Source organism: Panthera uncia (assembly GCF_023721935.1).
Source record: "Panthera uncia isolate 11264 chromosome A1 unlocalized genomic scaffold, Puncia_PCG_1.0 HiC_scaffold_17, whole genome shotgun sequence".
Classification (NCBI taxonomy): domain Eukaryota; kingdom Metazoa; phylum Chordata; class Mammalia; order Carnivora; family Felidae; genus Panthera; species Panthera uncia.
Genome location: NW_026057577.1, coordinates 62,103,666 through 62,128,008, shown reverse-complemented (window position 1 = coordinate 62,128,008; position 24,343 = coordinate 62,103,666). Strand labels below are relative to the sequence as shown.

Below are 24,343 nucleotides of genomic sequence, written 5' to 3'. Positions count from 1 at the left end.
AATGCCGAAGGGTTTTTTTTTAATGTTTGTTTATTTTGTAGAGAGAGAAAGAGAGACGGGAGAGAGGGAGAGAGAGGGAATATCCCAAGCAGGCTCCGCGCTGTTGCTATAAACATTGGATGATGTATACCTCTGAATTAGTATTTTTTCATTCTTTTTTTAACGTTTATTTATTTTTGAGACAGAGACAGAGCATAAACGGGGGAGGGGCAGACAGAGAGGGAGACACAGAATCGGAAGCAGGCTCCAGGCTCTAAGCCATCAGCCCAGAGCCCCACGCGCAGCTCAAACTCAGGGACCGCGAGATCGTGACCTGAGCTGAAGTCGGACGTTTAACCGACTGAGCCACCCAGGCGCCCCAGTATTTTTTCATTCTTAAGGTAAATACATAGTAAGTGCAATTGCTGGATTGTAGAGTAGTTCTATTGTTAACTTTTTGAGGAAACTCGGTACTGTTTTCCAGAGTGGCTGCACCAATTTGCATTCCCACCAACAGTGTAAAAGTGTTCCCCTTTCTTGGCATCTTTGCCCACACATTTTGTTTGTGTTGTTAAATGTTAGCTCTTCTGACAGGTATGAGGTGGTACCTCATTATGATTTTGATTTGTATTTCCCTTGTGATGAGTGATGTTGAGTACGTGTTCATGTGTTTATTCACCATCTGCATGTCTTCTTTGGAAAAATGTCTATTCATGTCTTCTCATTTTTTTAATTGGATTATACATTTTTTGGATGTTGAGTTTTCTAAGTTCGTTTTATATTTGGATACTAACCCATCAGCAGGCATGTCATTTGCAAGTATCTCCTCCCATTCCATACACTGCCTTTTAGTTTTGATTGTTACCTCCACTGTGCAGCAGCTTTTTATTTTGAAGCCCCAATAGTTTATTTTTGCCTTTATATCCCCTGCCTTAGGAGACATGTCTAGTAAGAAATTGCTACAGCCAGTGTCAAAGAGGTTACTGCCTGTGTTCTCATCTAGGATTTTTAATGGTTTCAAGTCTCACATTTAGGTCTCTCATCCATTTTGAATTTATTTCTGTGTAGGGTATAAGAGAGTGGTCAACTTTTCGTTCTTCCGCATGTTGCTATCTAGTTTCCCCAACACTATTTGTGGGAGAGACTGTCTTTGGCCCATTGTATAATCTTTCCCGCTTTGTCAAAAATTCATTGGCTGAATAGTTGTGGTTCCTTTCTGGGTTTTTATTCTGTCCCATTGTTTTATGTGTTTATTTTTGTGCCAGTATCATACTGTTTTGATAAGTACAGCTTTGTAATAGAACTTGACGTCCAGAAACGTGATGCCTCTAGCCTTTCTTTTCTTCTGTAAGGTTGCTTTGGTTATTCAGGGTCATGTGTGGTTCCATACAAATTTTAGGATTACTTGTTTTAGCTCTGTGAAAAATGGTGGTCATATTTTGATAGGGATTGTATTAAATGTTTAGATGGCTTTGGGAAATAAAGACATTTTAACAATATTTGTCCTTTCAATCCATGAGCATGGCATTTTTTTCTTTGTGTCATCTTCAATTTCTTTCATTAGTGTTTTATAATTTTCAGAGTACAGATCTTTGATCTTTTTGGTTACATTTATCCCTAGTTATCTTACAGGTTTTGAATGGGATCAATTCCTTGTTTTCTCTTTTTGCTGCTGCATTATTGATACATAGAAATGCAAAAGATGCCTGTATGTTGATTTTGTATTCTGCGACTTTACTGAATTTGTGTATCAGTTCTATCAGTTTTTTGGTGGAGTCTTTTGGGTTTTCTATATACTGTATCATGTTATCTGCAAATAGTGAAGGTTTGACTTCTTCCTAGCTGATTTGAATGCCTTTTATTTCTTTGTATTGTCTTACTGGTATGGCTAGGATTTCCAGTACTGTGTTAAATAACAGTGGTGAGACTGGAAATCCCTATCTTCTTTCTGACTGTAGAGGAAACGCTCTCAATTTTTCCCCACTGAGGTTGATATTAATTAACAGTGGCTTTTTCATAGATGTCCTTCATGATGTTGAGGTATGTTCCCCCTAAACCTACTTTATGAGGGCTTTTATAATGAATCGATGTTGCGCTTTGTCAAATGCTTTTTCTGCATCTACTGAGAGGATCATATGGGTCTTACCCTTTCTTTTACAACTGTGGTGTATCATGTTGATTGATTTATGAATATTGAACCATTGTTGCAGCCCAGAAATAAACCCCACTTGATCATGAATGATTCTTTTAATGTACTGTTGGATTTGATTTGCTAGGATTTTATTGAGATTTTTTGTATCCATGTTACTCAGGGATATTGGTCTGTAGTTTTTTGTTTGTGTGTGTGTGTGTGTTTTGTTTGTTTGTTTTTTTTGTTTTTTTTGTTTTTTTTTTTAGGGGAGGCTTAATATGGTTTTGGTTTCAGGGTAATTCTGGACTCAGAGAATGAATTTGGAAGTTTTCCTCCCATTTCTATTTTTTTGGAATAGTTTGAGAAGAATAGGTATTAACACATCTTTAAAAGGTAGGGGGCACCTGGGTGGCTCAGTCAGTTAAGTGTCCAACTTTGGTTCAGGTCATGATCTCACAGTTCGTGAGTTCAAGCCCCGCATCAGGCTCTGTGCTGACAGCTTAGAGCCTGCTTTGAATTCTGTGTCTCCCTCTCTCTCTGCTCCTCCCCCCCTCATTCTCTCTATCCTTCAAAAATAAATAAAAACATTTTTAAAAAATTATAAATGTTAGGTAGAAACACCTGTGAAGCCATCTGGACCTGGACTTCGGTTTGTTGGGAGATATTTTTATTACTAATTCAATGTCTTTGCTGGTTATCAGTTTGTTCCAGATTTCTATTTCTTCCTGTTTCAGTTTTGATAGTTTATATGTTTCTAGGAATTTATCCATTTCTTCCAGGTTGTCCAATTTGTTAGCATATAGTTTTTCATAATATTCTCTTATAATTTTTGTATTTCTGTGGTGTTGGTTGTTATTTCTCCTTCCATCTGTGATTTTATTTATTTGGGTCCTTTTTATTTTCTTTTGGATAAGTATGGTTAGGGGTTTATCAATGTTAATAATTTTTTTCAAGAACCAGTTCCTGGTTTCATTAATCTATTCTATTGTTTTTTTAGTTCTTATATCATTTATTTCTGCTCGAATCTTTAATACTTCCTTCCTTCTGCTGGCTGTGGGCTTTATTTGTCCCCACCCTCAATGGGGAAAAACTGAGAGCTTTTATAGCCAGAAAGAAAACAGGGATTTCCACTCTCACCACTGTTATTTAACATAATACTGGAAATTGTGGCCATAATAATCAGACAAATGTCTAGGTGTAAGATTAGGTTGTTTCAGATTTTTTTTTTTTTTTTTTTTTGCTTCTTGAGGTATGCACCTGTATAGCTATGTTCCTTCCTTTTAGGACCACTCTGGTTGCATTGCAAAGGTTTTGGACAATTGTGTTTTTATTTGTTTCCATGTATTTTTTTCTTAATTTCTTTTTTTTCCTGGTGACCCATTCATTGTTTAGTAGTATGTGGTTTAACCTCCATGTATTTGTGGTCTTTCCGATTTTTTTTTCTTGTAATGGGCTTCAAGTTTTATAGAATTGTGGGTAGGAAATATGAATGATATGATCTCAATCTTTTTGTACTTGTTGAGACCTGATTTGTGTAATCTTTTCTGGAGAATATCCCAGGTGCACTTGAAAAGAATGTATATTCTGCTGCTTTAGGATGAAATGTTCTGAATATATCTGTTAAGTCCATCTGGTCCAGTGTGTCATTCAAAGCCATTGCTTTTTTATTGTATTTCTGCTTAGATTATCTGCCCACTGATGTGTAGATGGGGTGTTAAAGTCCTCTACTATTAATGTATCATCAATGAGTTCCTTTATGTTTGTTATTGCTTTATATATTTGGGTATTCCATATTGGTGGCATAATTAGAATTGTTACATCTTCTTGTTGGATTGTCCCCTTTATGGTGATACAATGCTCTTGTTCAGTATTTGGCTTAAAGTAGAGTTTGTCTTAGGGGTGCCTGCATGGCTCAGTCAGTTGAGTGTCCGACTTTGGCTCAGGTCATGATCTCATGGTTCATGGGTTCAAGCCCCATGTCGGGCTCTGTGCTGACAGCTCAGAGCCTGGAGCCTGCTTCCTATTCTGTGCCCCTCCCCTGTTCACACTTGGTCTCTCTCTCAAAAATAAGTATTTAAAAAAACTTCAACTCTAGTTTGTCTGATATAAGTATTACTACTCCGGCTTGCTTTTGATGTCCATTTGCATGATAAATGTTTCTCCATCCCTTCACTTTCAATCTGCTGGTGTCTTTGGGTCTAAAATGAGACTCTTATAGGCAGCATATATAGATGGATCTTGTGTTTTGTCCATTTACATTCAGAATAATTATTGGTAGATGTATATTTAATGCTATTTTATTACTTATTTTGTCATTGTTTCGGGAGATTTTCTCTGTTCCTTTCTCTTTGTCACTTTTGGTCTTTCCTTTGCTCTCAATGAGTCCTTTTAATATTCTTGCAGGGCTGATTTAGTGGTCATGAATCCTTTAGTTTTTGTTGGTCTGGGAAACTGGTTATCTCTCCTTCTATTCTGAATGATAGCCTTGTTGTGTAAGAGTATTCCTGGCTGTGGATCTTTCCCATTCAGCATGTTGAATACTTCTTGCCACTCTCTTCTTTCTTGCCAAGTTTCTGTTGAGAAATCTGCAGGTAACCTTATGAGTCTTCCCTTATAAGTTAATAACTTCTTTTGCTACTGCTTTTAAGATTTTTTTCCTTATCACTACATTGTGCCAATTTAATTGCAATGTCTTGCTGTAGGCCTGCTTTTATTGGTTTTGATGGGAGTTCTCTGTGCCTCCTGGATCTGGATGTCTGTTTCCTTCCCATGATTAGGGAACATTTTCAGCTATTATTTCCTCAAATTTTCTGCCCCTTTTCTCTCTCTTCTTTTTCTTCTAGGACTCCTGTAATATGAATGTTATTACTTTTGATGGAGTCACTGAGTTCCCTAAGTCTATTCTCATGTTCCATAATACTTCTTTTTTTCACCTTTATCATTTTCCATTATTTTGTCCTTTTTATCACTTATGCATTCCTCTTTCTTGCAGCCTTCTGTTGATTGCATCAAGCCTATTTTCAATATCAGTTATTGTTTTTTTTCATTTCTGATTCTTTAACTCTTATCTCTGCAGTAAGGTTTCCCTGAAGTCTTCCATTCTCTTCTCAAGCCCAGCCCCTATCCTTAGATTGTTGCTTTAAATTCTCCATCAGGCATGTTATTTGTATCTGTTTCACTTAGATCTCTGGCTGTGACCTTATCTAGTTCTTTAATTTGGGATGAAGTCCTCCATCCCGGCATTTTGTCTAAGTCTCTATCTTCTTTTGTATGTTAGAAAAACCCATTATTGTCCCTGCTCCTGAGAGTAATGGCTTTGTGAAGAAGAGGTCATATAGTGTCCTGGGTCTGATGCTTCAGGGAATGCCTACGGTGTGGGCTGCATGTGCTTTACTGTTGTGTTTTGGCTTCTCTATCCTTCAGGCCAATCATCCCTAGAGGCTCTCCTTGCCTGAAATGGGTAGTGTTTGCTTTTTGCCCAGAATATGGCAAGTTATAACTAGATATGCTGTGGTCTGCTTGTTAAATGAGACCTGATTCTACTTCCACAAACCCAAAGCTTTGCAGGACTCTGGTCAGGACATGTGGTGTGTTTAGGGGTTTCTGCTGGTCTTTTGGGGAAGGATCTTGACATACTGGGACTGAGGCAAGCTTGACTGAGAAGGGCAGTCACACCACAATGCAGCAGTATGGGACTTGGAACAAACAGGGTAGACAGCAAGTGTCAGTGTTTTGCTGCTTAATACAGGTAGTTCTATGTTTATGCTGAGACGTGGGGGAGGGCAGTGGCAAGAGCTAGCTCCTTTGTTTCCAGAGAGGCATCCCATTAACACTACCTCTCAGCAACTCACTCCAAGAGGAGCAAATAATCTCCCCTCTGTGCATCCCAGGCATTTCTCAGGTCACTGTTTCAAAGCCTTCTGCCCCCTGGGTGGTTTGCCTGATTTCTCTCTACAAGTAGTGGAGCATGCCCAGGGCTCTATCCCAGGCAAGCCTGTTGGCCTTTATTTAAAACTGCAGTCTTTAAACCCTGCTGGTCACAAGAAAATCAACCCCTCTCATTTTTGCAGCCGCTGGCTTTGGGGAAGTGTTTTCCTTTCCTGCAGACTCCACTTTCTAGCCTTTCTCTGTGACAAGGGCTCCTTCCTGTCTGTAGCACTTGGAATCCATTTCTCCTCTATGCCACATCTCCACACTTCCTACCTTCCTCTATGTGGCTTCTTCTCTCCCTTTGGATGTGCAGTTTGTTCTTTTAGTCCTCAAAATGGTTTCTGGTGGTATTTAGAAAGATTTGATAGCTATCTAGTTGTGTTGCAGGGACAAGACAAGGCTAGGGTCCTCCTACTATGCTGCCATCTTAGTATCCAGACATGATTTATTCTTAAAAACTGGAGGGGAGTATTTTCTCCAAGGAAAAATTTTTTATGAGTGTGCAAAGGGGTTTTCAAATGAGTCTTGTTACTTAATAGTAATGAGTGAAAGCAAAATAAGTAAAATAAGTGAAGACTGTTATTTCCATCCTATGACCCAATCCATCCCATTTTGAGCTTTTTTACGTTTATCCTATTTTGAGCCTTTTGTTTTTAATTCATTGTCTGATGTTATTATTGTAACCAAGCGCCCCCCAAGCCAAAAATCCATGTAGCACTTGTCATTCCCCCAAAATGTAACTGCTAAGAGCCTATTTTTGACCAGAAGCTTTACTGATAAAATATACAAAATGTGTTAATCATCTGTTTATGTATTATGTATACATATGTATTCTGGCAATAAAGTAAGCTAGTGAAAAAGGTTTAAAAATCAGAAGAGAATATACATTTACAGTGCTGTACTGTATTTATTGAAACAAAAAAATCCGTGTATAAGTGGACCTGTGCAGTGTGGTTTAAGTATGTTGTTTGGATTTTGTTTTACAGTCTAATCTCCCATTTACATTTATTATTATAATGAAAATATTGGGTCTTATGTTTACTTGTTAAAGGATTTCTATCTGTTTTAAAATGCTGTACTGATGTTTTCATTTTCTGATTTCTGCCATATGTATTCATGTCTTTTGTCTTATATTTCTGTTTTAAACCATATGTAACCTATTTTAAATTCTAATCTTGTTTTTTACATTTAAAAATCATTTAATTTATATTTTGAGTGGGATGCATTGATCAGAACAAGAAGCTATTGCATACTAAACATGGATAAGCATGAGTTTACTGGAAGCAATTGAAGTTAAGTTGTAGAATGAAGAAGAATTGTGCCTATTAGCTAGACATTGAGGGGAAAGGAAGGGAGAACAGGAACAGAGAAAAGTAGAATCCATTGCATGACTTGCATTCTCTTAACATACTATGAAGGTATATTAATTATCTATTGCTATTGTAATAAGTTACCCGAAACTGAGTACCTTCATACCAAATTTTATAACTTCAGGTTCTGTAGGTCAGAAGTCCAGTGGGCTCAAGTCTCTGCTTAGAGTTTCACAAGACTGGTATCAAAGGGTTAGCAGTGTTGTATTCCTTTATGAAGGCTCTGGGAAAGAATCTTCTTGTTTATTTGGACTATTGGTAGAATTCAGTTCCCTACAGTCGTAGGACAGAGGTTCAGTTTAATTGCTGGCTATCAGCTGAGGGGTGTTCTCAGCTTCTAGATGCTACGTGCATTCCTTGGCTCATAGTCCCCTTCCTCCATCTTCAGAGTCAGTACTTGGGTCAGATCCTCACACTGCATCCCTCTGACTCCAGCTGGGAAAGGTTCTCTTATTTTTTGTTTTGTTGGTTTTACTGCAATATTAAAATAACACACAAGCAATTTGAATCCAGTCTTGCTCTGATTTAGTCAACTTTTCACCAAAAAGTTGCCAAATTAATTTTTCTTAAATATCACTTAAATAGGTATGAAACAACCAGCTAGCTTGCTTGCTTCCTTCCCTTCCTCTCCCTTCCTTTTATAGGCTGGTGTGATTAGATTTGTCTGAAAGGGATAATCTTTCCATTTCAAGATCCATAAACTTCACATCGTGACAGTCTTTTTTTGCTATGTAACATGACCTACTTATAGGTTTCAGACATTAGGGAGTAGACATTTTTGAGAGGTATTTCTTCATCCTATAGCAGAAGGATAGGCAAGAACCTATTAGAAATCAGCTCAGGCAGCATTAGGAGTTCTGGGCAAAGCTTCATTGTATTGACCGGACAATAGTATCCTGCCTTATGAAAATGAATTATAATAAGAAAAACCATATGCAAGTTAAATGAACAGTAATTATAGGTGGAATTACACATGGCCTGGAGAATCTCACTTTGGGGAGGGTCTAGCAAGAGTTTGATAAGGAGTTTTGATGGAGATCAAGAACAGTAAGTGAAGGGAAATAATGTGACACCTATGCAGGGAAATACAACAGAGACCTTCTGGGCATTGCAGACTTACTGCTATTCTTTGTGACCCAGGTTGGAGTAGATAATAAGTAATAAATCATGTAGTGGTCTCATCCAAGTTGCCTCATTTAGTGTGCATTACTATTTGAAAAACAAAACAAAACAAAATTCTTATTAAGAAATGTTTCCTGAGAAAAAGCAGGTGATCAGCCTTCTGTGCTCTATGTAGGGGTGCAAAGCACTCTAATCACTCTATACCTTGAATTCTGTTCCCTTAACATTATCCTGGAGGGTTATGCCATTCCAGGAGAAGTGGCATGGAGACAACAGTATTTGTCAATGTTTGGAGTCAAGGTTGAAATATTATATTAAGAGTTACATAAAACCATTCCCTTCCCTCTAGAAACCATGAGTTTGCAATGTATTTTATTTTTTTCATTTCATGTACCTAGCTTCTCAATATTTTGTTACATCTAAATTTTGCATCTAGATTATTCTTAGTACATTGTTTTTATCTATTCTTTTGAGTTTTATATTCAATTTTACTAAATAGATTTATAGCTATCAGTAATTCTACTGAGAGACCTTTTATAAAACTATTTTTCTATTCTTTAGTTCTTAATTGGATAGAGATGATATTGTATCAGTATGTGCTCAGTGTAAGAAAAGTAGAAACATTTCTTTTTCTGAAATATTTATTCTCCAAAAATCATTTTGTAGGGCAAACATTTAATCAGGCTCTACATAAGATTGCTTTTTCTTTTTCAGCCTATTTTGGATTCATCCTTTTCTCTCCACCTAAATTTTATTCTTCTACTTCAGACAGAAATATTCAGACTTAGATTTCTCTGTTAACCTTTCAACTTCTTTCCTCCCCAGTCTCTGCCCATCTCTATCAGTCCTCACGCTGGTGCTAATCCACTTTCCTAAAACATTTTGACCTTGCTGGTTTGTTCCTCATGACCTTACTAAAGCTGCGTGATATATGTTACTCCTTCTTGGATTGTCATTTCCATTTCTTTTCCCTGATCAAATCCTTAGGTTTCTTTCAACACTAAATGCAGATTATATCTTCTTGGCCTGATGACACCTGGCAACTTGTCTTTTCCTTGTCTCAATTCATGTAATATATATCATTCACTTCAAGGACATTAGCCTGAATTATATGTACTCTGTGCTCTTCTCTCATTGATTCTGTGAATATTACTTCCTTTATCATATTTTAAGTTTGGTTAGGTCAGTGATTGTTTTTTCTTTAATGGCCTCCCCTGCACCTGGCCTGGTGCTATGCTCAGAGCCCAAGAGTGATTTGTTGTTCACTAAAATAAATAAGTTTATGCTAGATAACTCGGCTCAATAATTTAATGTAACTTTAAATTTAAATACAGAAGTTAAAAATGTGTTCATGGTTTTAAAATAAAGTTGTAAAACAAAGAAAATGAAAACTAAAAATCTCCTTAGCCTCTTTTTTCCCAATGTAAACTCTTAATGGTAACTTACATATACTTACACCTACAAGTAGAGAAAATATATAGGAATCCTATATAGGAATTTATAGGGAATCAAAATATGTAGGAAAATATATAGGAAACAGTGGATATACGGGTTTTTTTCTCACTTATTTTTTTCTTAGTTTGGTGATGTTTCCGTATCAGCATTTTTGGCTATATTTTATTACTTTTTAATGACTATGTAGCCTTTCATTGTGTAAATGTGCCAAGCACTATGGTGACAGTCAGTCTTGACAGTTTCTTGCTCTGGAACAAATGTAGCTACATTCATGTCAGATCTCTTAAGTAAACCTCCATCTCCAAAACCAGGAATTTATATTAACAGTGAGAAGAAGCGCATCAGAAAGAGTGAGAGAAACCTTTAATCTAACACCAAATTTTAACAGTAAGTGGATAAGATTTGATTAAAAGTTTGGTTAATCATGGGAAATACACTATGTTGAGCTCTATAGTAAAAAGGTATAAAGTTAACATTTGCACACTATTTTCCTTGGGATTATGACAGTCAGGGAGGGAGCCACATAGGAATCTGGAGGAAAAATGTTTCAGGAAAAAGCACAAGACAAGTACAAAGATTTGGGGATGGGAACATGGGGCTTAAGTAGAGTGAAGAAGAGAGCAAGTAGTATGAAATACTTTGCCTTGTTCCTGAATCAAATGGGAACATATTGTAGGGTTTTAAACGGACAAGTGAGTTAATCTGACTTATATTTTAAGAGAGTCACCTGCTGTTTTAAGACTACGTTGGAAGAGGGCAAGGGAACAGAGTGACTTGTCAAGTGTAGAGGTGTAGAGTCCAGCTCTACAGTAATCTAAGTAAGATTAATTGTAGCAATGGACTGTGAAATCTAAGCTACTGTGTTGGGGGGAAATGAGGGCGCCGTTGTGGGAATGAACAGTGAAAAACTGATAGGCTCAATGGATCATTAGATTCTGGTGGGGGCGAAGAGTGGTGGAGTATGGATATTAAAAGGACTGAGTGGGAAAACAGGAACAGCAAAGAAAAGAAAGCTGAGATAGCGTGGAGGTTAAGATGACTGAGAGGAAATTGAGGAACTCATAGGCCAGAGTAGTGCAAGGTTCATCTATAGCAATATTGATATTTCAACAAATTATGGCCAGAGTAAGGTTAGAGAATATACTAGTGAGCCGGGAGCTAATACTTGGAAGGATGATGGGGGTGCTGTCTTCCTTATTGAAGAGTTGAACACTTGTTTCCTGAGAGCTTCTTCTATATCAGAGAATATTCAGGGGAAAAAATGCCATTATTAGCACAGTTTAGGGTCATGCTTATAGGAACTGAGTTCTAGAGCCAGACAGCTTGGGATCAGATGTCATCTTCTATTTACTAGCTGGGGGACCTGAAGCAAAATCTTATCTCAACTGTAAATTGGAGATGAAAGTACCTTCTTCCCAAGGTTGTTGTGAGTCTTACTTGAGATAATATATGTAAAGCACATAGACCAGCGCCTGGTGCAGACTAAGTGCTATGTGTTTGCCATTAATAATGTCACTTTTTTCCCTTGGGTATCACAGGGTATGTCAAGGAAATAGTCAACACATGCATTGTAAGTTGGTTAGAGGAGAAATTGGTAGAGAGCAATTTATCAGTGCCTTTACACAGCAATTCTATTTATCCTTTAGCTATACTTGCCCATCTATAAAATGACATATACAAAGATATTCTTGCTATATCATTGATAATAGTAAAAAGTTAATAATAAAATTATAATAGTAAAAAGGAACAACATATCCATAGAATACATCTGATGCAGCTCTTTAAAAGAATTCATTAGCTTTGTAATGTTGATACAGAATTCACCAGGACACATTGTTAGGTTAGAAAAAAAAATCAAATGCAGGACAGTATATATACTTAGCATTTGATATACACATATAAACATTTCTCTGTGTGTGTGTTTGTAAATGAATATAGGATTTTTGAAAAGTTACACAGGAAGCCTCTGCTTCTCAGGAGGAAAACTGGGTAGAAGATAGGGGTAAGAGCACCATTACTGTTTCAACTTATATTCCATGGCAGCTTTTATATTTTGTGTTGTGTTTATATTTAAAAAAAATATTTTTTAACTAAGTGTTGATTTTATAACGTTAAAAGGCAAATCCCTTCAGGAAATATTTCTTGTACAACCAAGCTCATGGCAGGCTGTACAAGAGTCAGAGGAACACTAACATTAGTCCTTCCCTTGTACTTGTTGGGGAGGCAGGGTGCATCTCATGAATCTTTCCAGAATAAACCAGAAATACAAAATTGAACGATCTAGGGGGTTAAGAAGGCTAAGGGGCTGACAACTGTTTCAACTGGGGACTTTTGAACTCAAAACCAGATCTGAATATACATGTAATGTATTCAGAATGACTCAGGAACATGATCAATATCTATATATTTGGTTCAAAAAAAAAAAAACTTCTCAGTTACCTGTCACAATACAGCAATATGAAAGCAATAGATCTCCTTATTCTTGTTCCAGCTGCTTTCTAGTAGCACTGCAACTAAGATGTTCTATTTATTTAAACCTAAATTTAGCATGAGGTGACTGGGCAGCTCAGGACACTGTAATAAAATGTTAGTGAGTGGTACTATGATCCATGGCTGCTGATGAGAATGTAGGACGTTAATGTTTCCAACAAGTCTTAAGGCCATGACACACATGGAAAAGAAAATAAGAGAGAAGTAGTAATTGAGATTCTGAGAAGGGACATTGAGAATTACCTACAAATAGAAACTGACCTTTTTTTCTTTTTCGTATCCTTAATCCCCTTCTAACCAAATATCACAGCGATGTGTTGGAAAAGCAGGCATGGTTTCTGTGCTACAGGCTATAGCCGATGTGTGAACAGAGCAGTTTCTAATCCTGTACCAAATATAAAATTAACTTAAAAAATGGCTTTCTGTTTCAGTTTGTTTGCTCATAAGTTACAAAGCCTTGATAGATATTTGAGGAAAATGAAAGCAATAAGCTCAAAGTTGTTCAACTGAGAAAAATAGCGGCTTTGAGCAACAGACATTTCTGAGAAACCTCTACCCTCAACCCTCCACACTTAGTCCCACCTTCCCTCTGAAGTCATACGTTAGGAAGAATGTGCTGTGTTGAGCAATGCTGTACCACACATGGGCTGCCGACCAAGGGAAGGCTATTTCCATGCTAGATGGATTCCAAAGAAATACATTTTGTTGGAGCCTAATCCCGGCATCTGATCTTGCCCAGAGAAAGCCCTTGTGGTCTTGAAAGCCAGAAGATCCATCAGAATAATTCAGAGATTGAGAGTTTGGGTTCACTCTAGGGCATAACCAGGGACTAGGTTTGGCCCAATGGTCTCAGGCCACCCTAATGCCATTTTTAGTCAAAGCCCCAAACTGACCTGTTTTCTCAGGAGTCCTTATGAGAATCCCCACCAACACTTGCCCAGCTCTGAGACCAGCAATAAAGGTGTGCTGAGTATAGGACCCTGAGGCCTAGAGAGCCAGGTGTGGTAGTAGCTTAAGAGCTACTATACCCCGGCAAGGAATGTCAGGAATCCTATCTTCTTTCAGAGTCCTCGTGAGAGCATCAGACTTTAGATTCCCTTCATGGATGTCTCATCTACCTAATCAGTCTTTTACCCAAGTCTTAAGTTCTCATCAAAATTTCTGGGCAGTCCAGGGTCTATCTAGCCTAGTTAAAAGCATCCACTAGCAGCCCTTTTCTCCTGGGCTAGAAGGCCCAGGAGGGTTTTTTTGTTTTTTGTTTTGTTTGGTTTTGGTTTGTTTTTGCTCTGTTCAGACACCCTTCAAACAATGGGCATTTCAACACCAACCTAGGCACATTTAAAATTTTTACCTCTGTAGCTTGACTATTTAGGCAGCAGTCTGGTCTTGGATTTATTTGTTCCTCCCAGGCTTTCTTCAAGCTCATCACCACTAGATCCATCCTCCTAACTCAGAGCTCCCAGAAAACCTGATGGACAGGGAAGAACTATTTGGAATACTTGAATGGAAATGTACCTTGGCTGAGATGTGTCTGGGGGCTTAGCCATAAATAGGCCCCAAACACTCATCCATGCTATCTCGGACACACACAGGAACCAGACGGCCTCTATAAAAGAAAAGAGAAAACAGGAATATAAGTACAGGTCTACCTTGACAAATGCCACCCTAAGGGAAACACCTCATCCTATGTCTACAATTCTAAGAGTAAATAGAAATACTATGCTTTTCTGTACTTGTAGGAAGGGTACTGCTTTATTCGTTTTTAAAAAATGACAGAGGAATCCTTGTTCTTCAGTTTTCTAATTCAGGTTGTAGAAGTTGACAGAGCATGACAAGTCTTCCTCTTACCCTAGTCCCACTCCACTGCTTCCAAAAGGTCATCAGAGAAGGAGCAAAGCCAAAAGATGCAGAAGAAGCACTGCATTTTTAAAAGACTGTCAGATTATGTGATTGATAGTACAGCTAACTCAGTATATTGAAACAGTAAATAAATAGGGCCCATGTGCCCTAAGTTAATATAGCTCCCAAGGGTGCCTTGGTTTCAAGGGCACAGTTTACGTCCTGCAGAATCTCACTCAATTAAATAATAAAAATAAAGTAGCAGAAAGCAGGCTCTCAATCAGTGAGTTCCTGCTGAGAACCCAAGCTCTGCTTTGTGCTGAGGGGTGCAGATGACAGCTTCCCTATCTTCAGGGGGCCCACAATCCAGTAGTGGAGGGAGAGACTCACACCCAAGAGCAGCACAGCAGAGGACTGAACAATGGGCAATTACGTGCTACGTGTTTGCTGAGACAAAGGAAGAATGGGTGAGAGAGAGGTTCGGGTGCAGGACCCTGGAGGGAAGGAGTGAGGACAGGTGGAGAGAGAGCAGCAGAATGACCTTGCTGGAGGTGGAACCGACAGGCTCTGTTCATGGACTGTGAAGAGGCTGGACCGATTAGAGCAGACCATCTGCACTGTGTTCATAATTTCATAAGTACCACTTTCAGAAAGAAGAATGTGTTGATCTAATGAATATATATAAATGCAAAAGAGATAGGATTCGTTTTGCTTTGCTCTTCCATCATATGTCTGTGACAGTTGCTTCAGAAATCATACGATACAAGCTTCAGGCTGAGGATGAAACTTTGAAAGAAAGGAACATTTTTAGTTATACCAATTACTTTAGGATCTCCTTGTCTATATTTAACATAAAGCTTTTCTGGTGTGAACCGTGATCATTTCAGTCTTTTCTTTGATTTCCAAATATTAGATTTTCAGCCTGAGATTCCAACCCCATACCTTTTCCTGTATAAAATTAGTGAAGAGTCCAGTTGACTAAAAGTAGAGTATCAGGCTTATATAGGATTTAGAAAAAGAAACAGAGGAAAAGGAAAACAGTTCTGTGCAATAAGCCTCATGTTATATTTAAAAGAGAACATAAATATGTTTAGTCTATAAAGCTCTGTCTGCCACTAATAAGGCACATGACCTCAGTAAGAAGGAAATGATAAGACTTAAATAGTTCTGATAAATGAAGGGCAAAAAACACTTTGTGGATATATTTTGATCACAAATACTATCTTAGCATTTACTTTTTTTTTAAGTATAGGTTTGTATTTTCCTGCAAAATGAGTAATATCCAAATTTACTCTTTTCTTTTATTAAAAAGGATTTTTCCCTTGCAGAAAAGGCTAATACCAATGAAAATGTTAGGCAAAAAATTGAAAATTAATGAATAAAGAATGTATATGACTTTGGAACAGTCCTTGGGGAGGTGAGGCCATCTGGCTGTATAATTCACAACCCACCTGAGACACATTCCTCAAGCTGTATGCTGCTCACTGATTTTGTACTTCTTGATAAAGATCACGTGAGAAATTACCAGCCTTCTGCTCAAAATGCAAGGTCCCCATACTTAATACTCACATGATGGAAAAGTAAACGTGCAATATCTCCCTGGTCCCTTGACCAGTTATTCTTTATCAGACTCTAGCTTGAGCTGCTTCTCAGTCAGCCTCTGTGAGCAAGTACACAAGTGAGTGTGTCCCGAGCTCATTGACAATGCATAACTTGCCAGGACCGCACACCCAAGTGCCATCAGAGAGATGAATGTGTGTTCTCCCCACCACTCCTGAAACAGAGCCAGTCTGCGTCCAGACCAGTCTCCCAAAATTCAAAAGGAAAATCCTAAACAGCAAAATACTTTTGTCAGAAGTCTAACAAGTTCATGAAAGCAAACAAAGAGGAACCCCACCACACAGACCCACAAATTACATTAAGGAAGACAGCGGGACCCCCTTATCTTTACACAAATAGGCATCGTAGGCCCTAAGGTACCTGGGAGAATGAAAGCTAAGGAGTTACCAGCTGCAGGCGTGGCTCAAACGCTCACTGCCCCCCTCGGGCAGACACTTAGCTGGGGTGAGTCTGAGTTCACATTTATAAAAAAAGGACAGTACTCCATCTCCAGGGTTTTTTGACAATTACCGATAATATATTTGAAGGAAATTGCATTCAAAAAGTTCTCAAAAATTATACTTAGTCTTAACTTAGTCACTAGTAATGGTTATATTATTTCCACTTTTATCATTGACCCAACGTAGAGAAACTAGAAGCTTAGAAGCCTAATTTGCCGATCAAAACCCACCATCCTACAGGACTGGAACCAAGAATATCCTATCTTGCCACAGTAACATCTCTTTTTTGCAGTTAGTACTAGACTCTTTGGCACAGAGCATATTTTCCTTTTTATGGAAGTGAATGCAATATTACAAAGATGCTTTTAATCAGAAACAGGCCACCTAAGCAAGCAACATCTCCTCAATAGGAAGTAAAATGTTACTGTTCCATCATTTTGCCACAAGGCGGGCAACATGCTGGGAAATGCTTTTGCCCACTTGTCGCTCCTTGTCTAATCAATTTTTATTCTTTTCATAGTTCCATGTAATGGGGTTGGAAATGGCTAAATAAAGTGAAAGATGTTTTGAATTGCATTACTAAGTGGTAGCTACATTATTTCATAAATGAATAGTGCTAACTACATTCATATAATTTATGTATCGAAGTGTCATTTGGGGGGAAAACATCAGTGTCAGATTTTGCATTTAAACGCCTGCATTAGCTGTCAGCTGTGCAAAATCCCATAAAGACAAACGGCTCCACGGTAGGCACACAGATGAGGGTATTCATGGCCCACATTTGCAAGTAGACGTGCTACTGTAATCACGAAGAAGTTTTCTGTAGTCAACTCCTTTAGAGCTTATGTAAAAGTTCCTAACTTCCATTCAGACAACAGCCACATCTACACGATCCATACTGAATAGCAGAGTCTGAACCTTTAGAGCATCATTTTTCTCTTAATTCTGTCTCTGCATAAAATTAATCTTATTTTTGTCATTTACCTTTAGAACAACCAACAAAAATGAGATTTAATGAACTATATAAGTCAGTGGCATATAAGTCTGATATTTATATTGCAAATTTTAAATTGATACTTCTGTACTACTGCACCCTTCCAAATTAGTGGATACTTATGAAGTATGATTATTCTGCTATGTGGTGGTATGTGTGCGTGTAGGTGTTTGTGCATGTACACCCATAGCCTATAGGATAGAAGAAAAGGAGGAAGAGAAGAGAAAGAAGCCTTATGCCATCAAACGTTAAAAGTGTGAATGAAAATTGTCAAAAAAGCTCAATTTAATGAAACCTGTCATTAAAGCTGAATTTAATGAAACCTATCCCTAAGGGGTGCCTGGGTGACTCAGTTGGTTAAGCATCCAATTTCAGCTGAGGTCATGATCTCATGGTTTGTGGGTTCAAGCCCCGCATCAGGGTCCATGCTGACAGCTGAGAGCCTGGAGCCTACTTGAGATTCTGTGTCTCTCTGACTCTGCCTCTCCCACACTCATGCTTTGTCTCTCTCTCTCTCAAAAATAAATAAACATTAACAAAAATTAAATATATATTTTACTTCTCTAATTTTTTTAAGTTTATCTGAGAGAGAGAGGGAGACAGAGAATCCCAAGCAAGCTCCGTGATGGCAGCACACAGCCAGACTGGTGGCCTGAATACCTGAAACCATGAGATCATGACCTAAGCCAAAACCGAGTCAGATGCTTAACCAACTGAACCACCCAGGTGCCCCTACATATTTTACTTCTTAATCATCTATTCAACCAGAGTTTATTGAGCTCCCATGTGCTGAGCAAACTGCTGATTGTGAACACATTAAGTCTGCATGATGTATGGTCTTTGCCTTCAAGGAACAAGTCAGGAGGCGGAGAAACATAAGGGCCACAGACAAAACAGAAATGCCCTCTGACATCATTAATGGGATAAATGTTTTAATAGAACGATATCCAAGGTTTCAATGGGGGACAAAGGAGGAGAGCCTTAATTTAGCGAGTAAGACAGGCTATGTCAGGAAAATGTGGCATTGGTACTGACATTTGGAGACTCTACGTGATTTCCAAGGGAGGATGAGAAGAACAAGGGCATTACTTCTGAAAATTGCAAATGGATTATCTAGAATATCAAAACAGGATGAGAGGGGACTATGAAAATAGACTAGCAGGGAGCAGCACTACTCAGTCCAGGCCAACAGTTGCTATACTTCAGTAGTCCCAGGATTGTCTGATCTCTCGATTTATAAAGAAAAGCAAGGAACCCATATCTTTATATGCATTATACCCGTTTTTAAGTGGTAGCAGCTGATTATCAAATACTGAAAAAAAAAAATTCAGACCTATCAGAAGACAAATGTAAAGCAGATCTGACCTACTGTTTTCTATTTGGTGTCCTCTGATCTCATCGAACACTGTGCACCCAGGAGAATGCTAGCAGACCCTTTGCTGACAGAATAACACTAAGCTTTAGTCCTGTGAAACACAATTTGAGGCAGATATTCAAATATTTGTGCAGTGGAATTTATTTTAGGTGTAAAGAAATGCCAGCAACTCAGTCCAGAATATTTGGGAGCGAAATCACAAGATTAACCAAATTAAGATTATATTTTTGCCAGACAGGTCTTGATTACATTATATCATTTTTAGAATTAGAAATTATATGGCTGTTTATAATGGTCCGTTAAATGTACTGTTTGATGCCAAAGAAATGAAATGCTATTTCATTAATTTTTATTGTCTGTCAAGTGGTTATTTTTCTTTCAGATGTTTTGCTTTGCTGGAGAAGGCTGAGCCATTCACATGTGCCTATGCAGTTATCCCTCTGACTGCCCACCTATGAATGAAAGTGGTTAGGGACAACTTGATTGGAGCTTCAAGTCCTCAGAAACCTGATCCTGATAACACTGGTGCTTGGTTGAGTTTTCCCAAAAAATAATGTTGTGACGGAGCATTGTGCTTCTTAACCAAAATTCAAGTGTTTAAAATTCGTAGCAGCAGACATGCTTAGGTGTACAATTGTCACTGTTCCCCAAAGGTAATAGCAAAATTGATCAAAAGCATGGTGTAGACAAGGGCACCTGAGGTGCTCAGTTGGTTAAGTGTCCGACTTAGGCTCCAATTTATGATCTCATGGCTCTTGAGTTCGAGCCCCACGTTGGGCTCTGTGCTGACAGAGCTTGCTTCAGACTCTCTCTCTCTCTCTCTCTCTCTCTCTCTCTCTCTCTCTCTCTCTCTCTCTCTCTCTCTCAAAAATAAATAAACATTAAAAAAAAAACTAAGGAAAAGCATTGTGTATACACAAAAAGATAGGAAGACAGTATGTAAGTATGCAAAATGGTACCATAGTTGTCTCAGATAAAAATGTGTGAAAGTCTAAACGTGCTTTAATTTGTTATGTTTAATGCTTCCTTTCACTTCCCCTGTATAGGGAGTGACTGTAAAACTTTAACATGAAAATATAACCTGTCTTCTTTTCTTTCAGAGGGGGAAAGGCCAAGATTAGGCAAAGAGTCCTAAGGGGTAACTTCAATTCATGTCCGTCAAAACACAACCTGAGAAAGACAAAGAAACATGAAGGGCAAATATTTGATAACATTATATTAGTCTGAACGTGAGCTACGGCAACTGTGAGTATATATACTGAAATCAACATTTCAGAGCACTGGAAAGTAGCATGCATGTCAAAGTTATGAAATTGCTTTGATGGTAAACAACAGCAACACAACGGGAAAGAATAAGTAACCAGAATTATGCCACAGTCAGTGAATCTGAAAAATTAGGAAGACTAGAAGTCGACAAAACCTTGGTCCCTTTGGGCAATATGGATAGTTTGTTATTAATACTCAGTGTTCCTTTGAGAAGGTGAATAGCTCATTAAGGCTACAGAGAGACTTGCTAAGAAATGCAAAGGATTGGGAATAAAACTTGATTTCTTTAGAAACTGAAAATGATGCTTCTGAAGCTCCCACCAGCTAAATAGGTCCTTAGTGTGCCTAATGCCGAGATAAATAATGCTAAGTGTGTTACTACCTCCGTGTTTCCATTGCAATTAATATAATCCTCCAGGGATAAAACAAGATATCATGTAAAAACCCCTGGTACATTAAACTGAACATTAAATTGAGTCAGATCTTCTCAGCTGCCTAAACCATGCTTCAGCAAGTGCAACATTTGGGACATGAGGGTAACATCAAAGGCAGTTTTGATACTCCAGGGCATGGTACTCTAGCACCTGGAAGAATTAAGGGAACAATTTTAAACAATGGGAGAATCTGGCTCATTAAGAAAAATTCTTGCTAGAATAACAAACATAATGTGCACATTAGTCAGCAAGTGCTTTACTCTCTCTTGGGCATGCATGCCACACGTATCATTTCTTCCCCCATTTGTAACATCCCATTATATAGCATCACTTGCCCATGTAATTAATAGGTTCTTCACTCTGTCTTCCAACTCACTAATGGTTTTTTACGAATTTTAAATTAACAGGATTAGACAGAGCATCACACCTAGTTACACACCATATGGTAGTTCCTCCCAAGTGCCATTTACTATTATTTTATTTATTCAGATCCAGGATATAGACACAGCCATGTTCCTACACGAATCTCAAAGGTCAGATAATTGGTTTCTCTCATTTTAACAGATGAAGTTAAGGCCAAGCGAGGTTTAGTGATCTTTAAAAGATGACATTGCTCCAAATATTGACTACCAAATCTTAGACTAGACATTAACCGTTTCCTCTGCAGATATTCCACCTGCAGTCTGGAGAGAGTTATGCCACATGCAAGCAAAATCAGAGGAAAAATATTTTTCAAAAATCCTCCTAATGAGTCAAAAGAAATGGCGTCCATGAGCTTGAAAGGTAAAGGACTTGCATGTTACATTATAATTTGCATACTTGATGCTTTTAGGGCCTGGCAAGTTGTACCATCAGTGAAATGGATTTTAAGATGATAAGAAATTTGTGAACTGTACTAACTGTAAAGACTGGGCTCCTTTCAAAATTAATTCCAAAAGAAAGTATAAATATAGAACTATACATCTTGGTGAGTTCCAAATCAATTTTACAGAGTCCACCAATTTGTGATATTATTTTTTAAGTTTGTTTGTTTATGTCTTTAAGAGAGAGAGAATCCCAAGCAGGATCTGCGCTGTTAGCACAGAATGCAATGTGGGGCTTGATCCCACAAAATGTGAGATCATGACCTGAGGGGAAATAGTCAGATGCTTAACCAACTGAGCTGACCAGGCACCCCCAATTTGTGATATTTTAAATCCATCCCACAGGATGGACTGAATTATCATTTATCACTGCATAAATGAGATACTTTTATTCAGAGAAAAAAACAGGAGTTAGATATTCATCCCATACCATACACAGAAAAATTCCAAATTTTTTAAGATAAAATCATTTAAATAAATAAAGTGCAAGAAGTTTATACTTGGATGACTTCCTCTGATCAACACACATAGGAATAAAATACAGAAAGGAAAAACCAAAATGGCATAATAGGATAAAAGGTGAACTAAAACTTATCTTGAATCAGAAGCGGAAAGAAAGCAGGATGCTGAGTAGGTCCCAAACCCATTGGTCATCTGAGCTCTGGGTCTGGGAGCAGGCAGTAGGGACCAAGAGCTAAGCTCTATGAGCCCCTGTGAGTAGAGAGCCAAAAGTAGTTCAGGTGAGTCAGGGGCCACTGTTTAAAGTTACAGACAGGAAGGGAGTTCCCCTATCACAAAACATAATTTTAAAAAGCACTGTGCTGTCTGCACAGAGCCCATTGTGGGGCTAGAACTCACCAGCTGTCAGATCATGACCTGAGCCAAAGTCAGACACTTCAGTGACTGAGCCACCCAGCCACCTCTTAAATGTTACTGTTTCTATGGAGCTGCCCACGTACAAAGGCAATGAATACATTCAGAATAGTAAATCAAGAGACCTGTATGATTAGTATCCACACTTTCCATGTCTTTGGTATCACTGCAGAAACACTGCAGTGTATCACTGTAGAAACAGCCTTAAAACTATAAGCCAGAGATAGAAACTTGAGAACAGAGAAGGTCTCAAAATATCTAAATTAATTAACACCATACAGACTTCGGTTTTTACCCACAATGCAAACAAATTAGATACGAAAGAGTAAACATGTATGAAAACACATACACACATACACTAAAACCTTAAAACGTGCTCCTTAGGTACTCACTCACAGGATACCAAGGAAGCTGTAATGGAAATGATGACACACTTAGAAACAAATGACAACTGAAAATACTATAGAGCAGAATCTAGAATTCTGTAGAATACTATAGAGCAAAAGTAAAAACAAAATAAATCTGAGGAAAGTCGAAGAAAATAATAGGAGCAGGTATAAGTAGAAAACAAAGAAGTGAAAAACATCACCAATGAAATCAAACCTGATTTAAGGGGGAAAAACTGAAAGAGAAATAAGATTAATCGATGAAACATAACACAAACATTAGAAATGAAAAGGACACATCTACAAAAAGCACACTTTAAAATGAAATCAAATTCAGGGAGCAATTTGACATAAATATAAATGCCAAAATATTAAATAATACAGTAGTATTTAGAAGTAAAGGTGTATATAAAATGATACATCATGTTCTAAATCCATTTGCCCTGGGAATATAGAAAGAGTTCAATAGAAAACTAGTATTACATTAATAAAAGTTAACAGGGTAAACCACCTGATTATAATAAATAGAAGAAAAAAAACATTTCATAAAATTCAACACTTTGTTTTAAAAAAATCTACTTAGATGACAAATATAGATAATTCCTCTATTGGATTTTAAACTTTAGCCAATGCAATGTATTACAAATGAAGAAACAAAATTAAATGTATTCCCTACCTATGTATTGTGGGATTTTCACAAATAGAAGATATCACAAGGTGTGCAGGATACAAGGTCAACATCAGAATTATTAAGGTTCCTACACAACAATAACCAATTAGAAGAAAAAATAGAAAAAAAATTTTGTCCATTGTAGGAAACAATAGTAATGACAAAACCACAAGGAGGCCAGGAATAGCCCTAACAACAGAAAGACTTGGAGGAATAATACAAGCCTGAAGAACATAAACTTGAATAAATGGAGCTTTATTCACAAATACAAAGGTTTAATATTGCCAAGATGTCAATTCTCCCTTTGATTTTTAAATTTATACACATAAGTGTTTTTTTTTAATTTTATGAAGGTCATATGAACCCATTTTTTAAAAAGTAAACTCACCTAGCCAGCCTGTATTAGCCAGATTTCGTTGGAATGTCTTCTATTTACTTCCAGAGTCTCTATATGACTTACTGGCTTCTACAGGTTCCTACTTAGGACTGCCCATTCACAATTCTAATTCTGTAATACATCCACCCTACTCTTGAGATTTTCTGATCCCTAGTTTGGCGAGTCCTGACCTCTGGTCTTACCTCCAAGCTTAGGTCATCCCCACCCTCCCCCCCCCACCCTCCCACAGAGAACCGACTGCCGGTTTGTAGTTGCAGAACGTGTTCCACAAAACAGAACATGACCACATTCAGTGGATGGCTTCTACCTTACACTCAGTTTAATTTCTCTGTTTGACATCCAAAAACTTTAGGAGAAAACATTTTTGATGCATAAATGCTTCAGTTCTGCTAACGCATGTCTCATAATGGGTGTGCTGCTATCCATGATGTTGTGCCCTGGAAATGGGGTTTTCAGGCCAAAATGACTCAGTGAGGCACCATCTCTAGAAATCTAGTCATTTGTACTTACAAGATGGGTCATTCTCAGGAAGTAATGAGTAAGGTACCCAAAGGGAAGCTAAAGATTTGAAAGAAGTCTTGTGAGATTTGGGTGAGTCAAAGCCTTTTTTTTTTTTTTCCCAAAAGAAAAATAACCTTGGTTAATTTTCAACGTGTGAAAATCTGATTCTTCCAAAATGGAAAAGCAGCAGAACAAACTTTTTATAACT

The 24,343-nt window shown here is 37.8% G+C and overlaps 1 long non-coding RNA gene across 1 annotated transcript; it reads left to right on the top strand.

Annotated features, from left to right (window-relative positions):
* Nucleotides 1-262: 262 nt before the first annotated feature.
* On the top strand, nucleotides 263-21,229 carry LOC125935806 (uncharacterized). The gene is made up of 3 exons (XR_007461797.1): nucleotides 263-380; nucleotides 19,846-19,990; nucleotides 21,113-21,229. It is a non-coding gene; the product is annotated as an uncharacterized LOC125935806 (long non-coding RNA).
* Nucleotides 21,230-24,343: the final 3,114 nt, after the last annotated feature.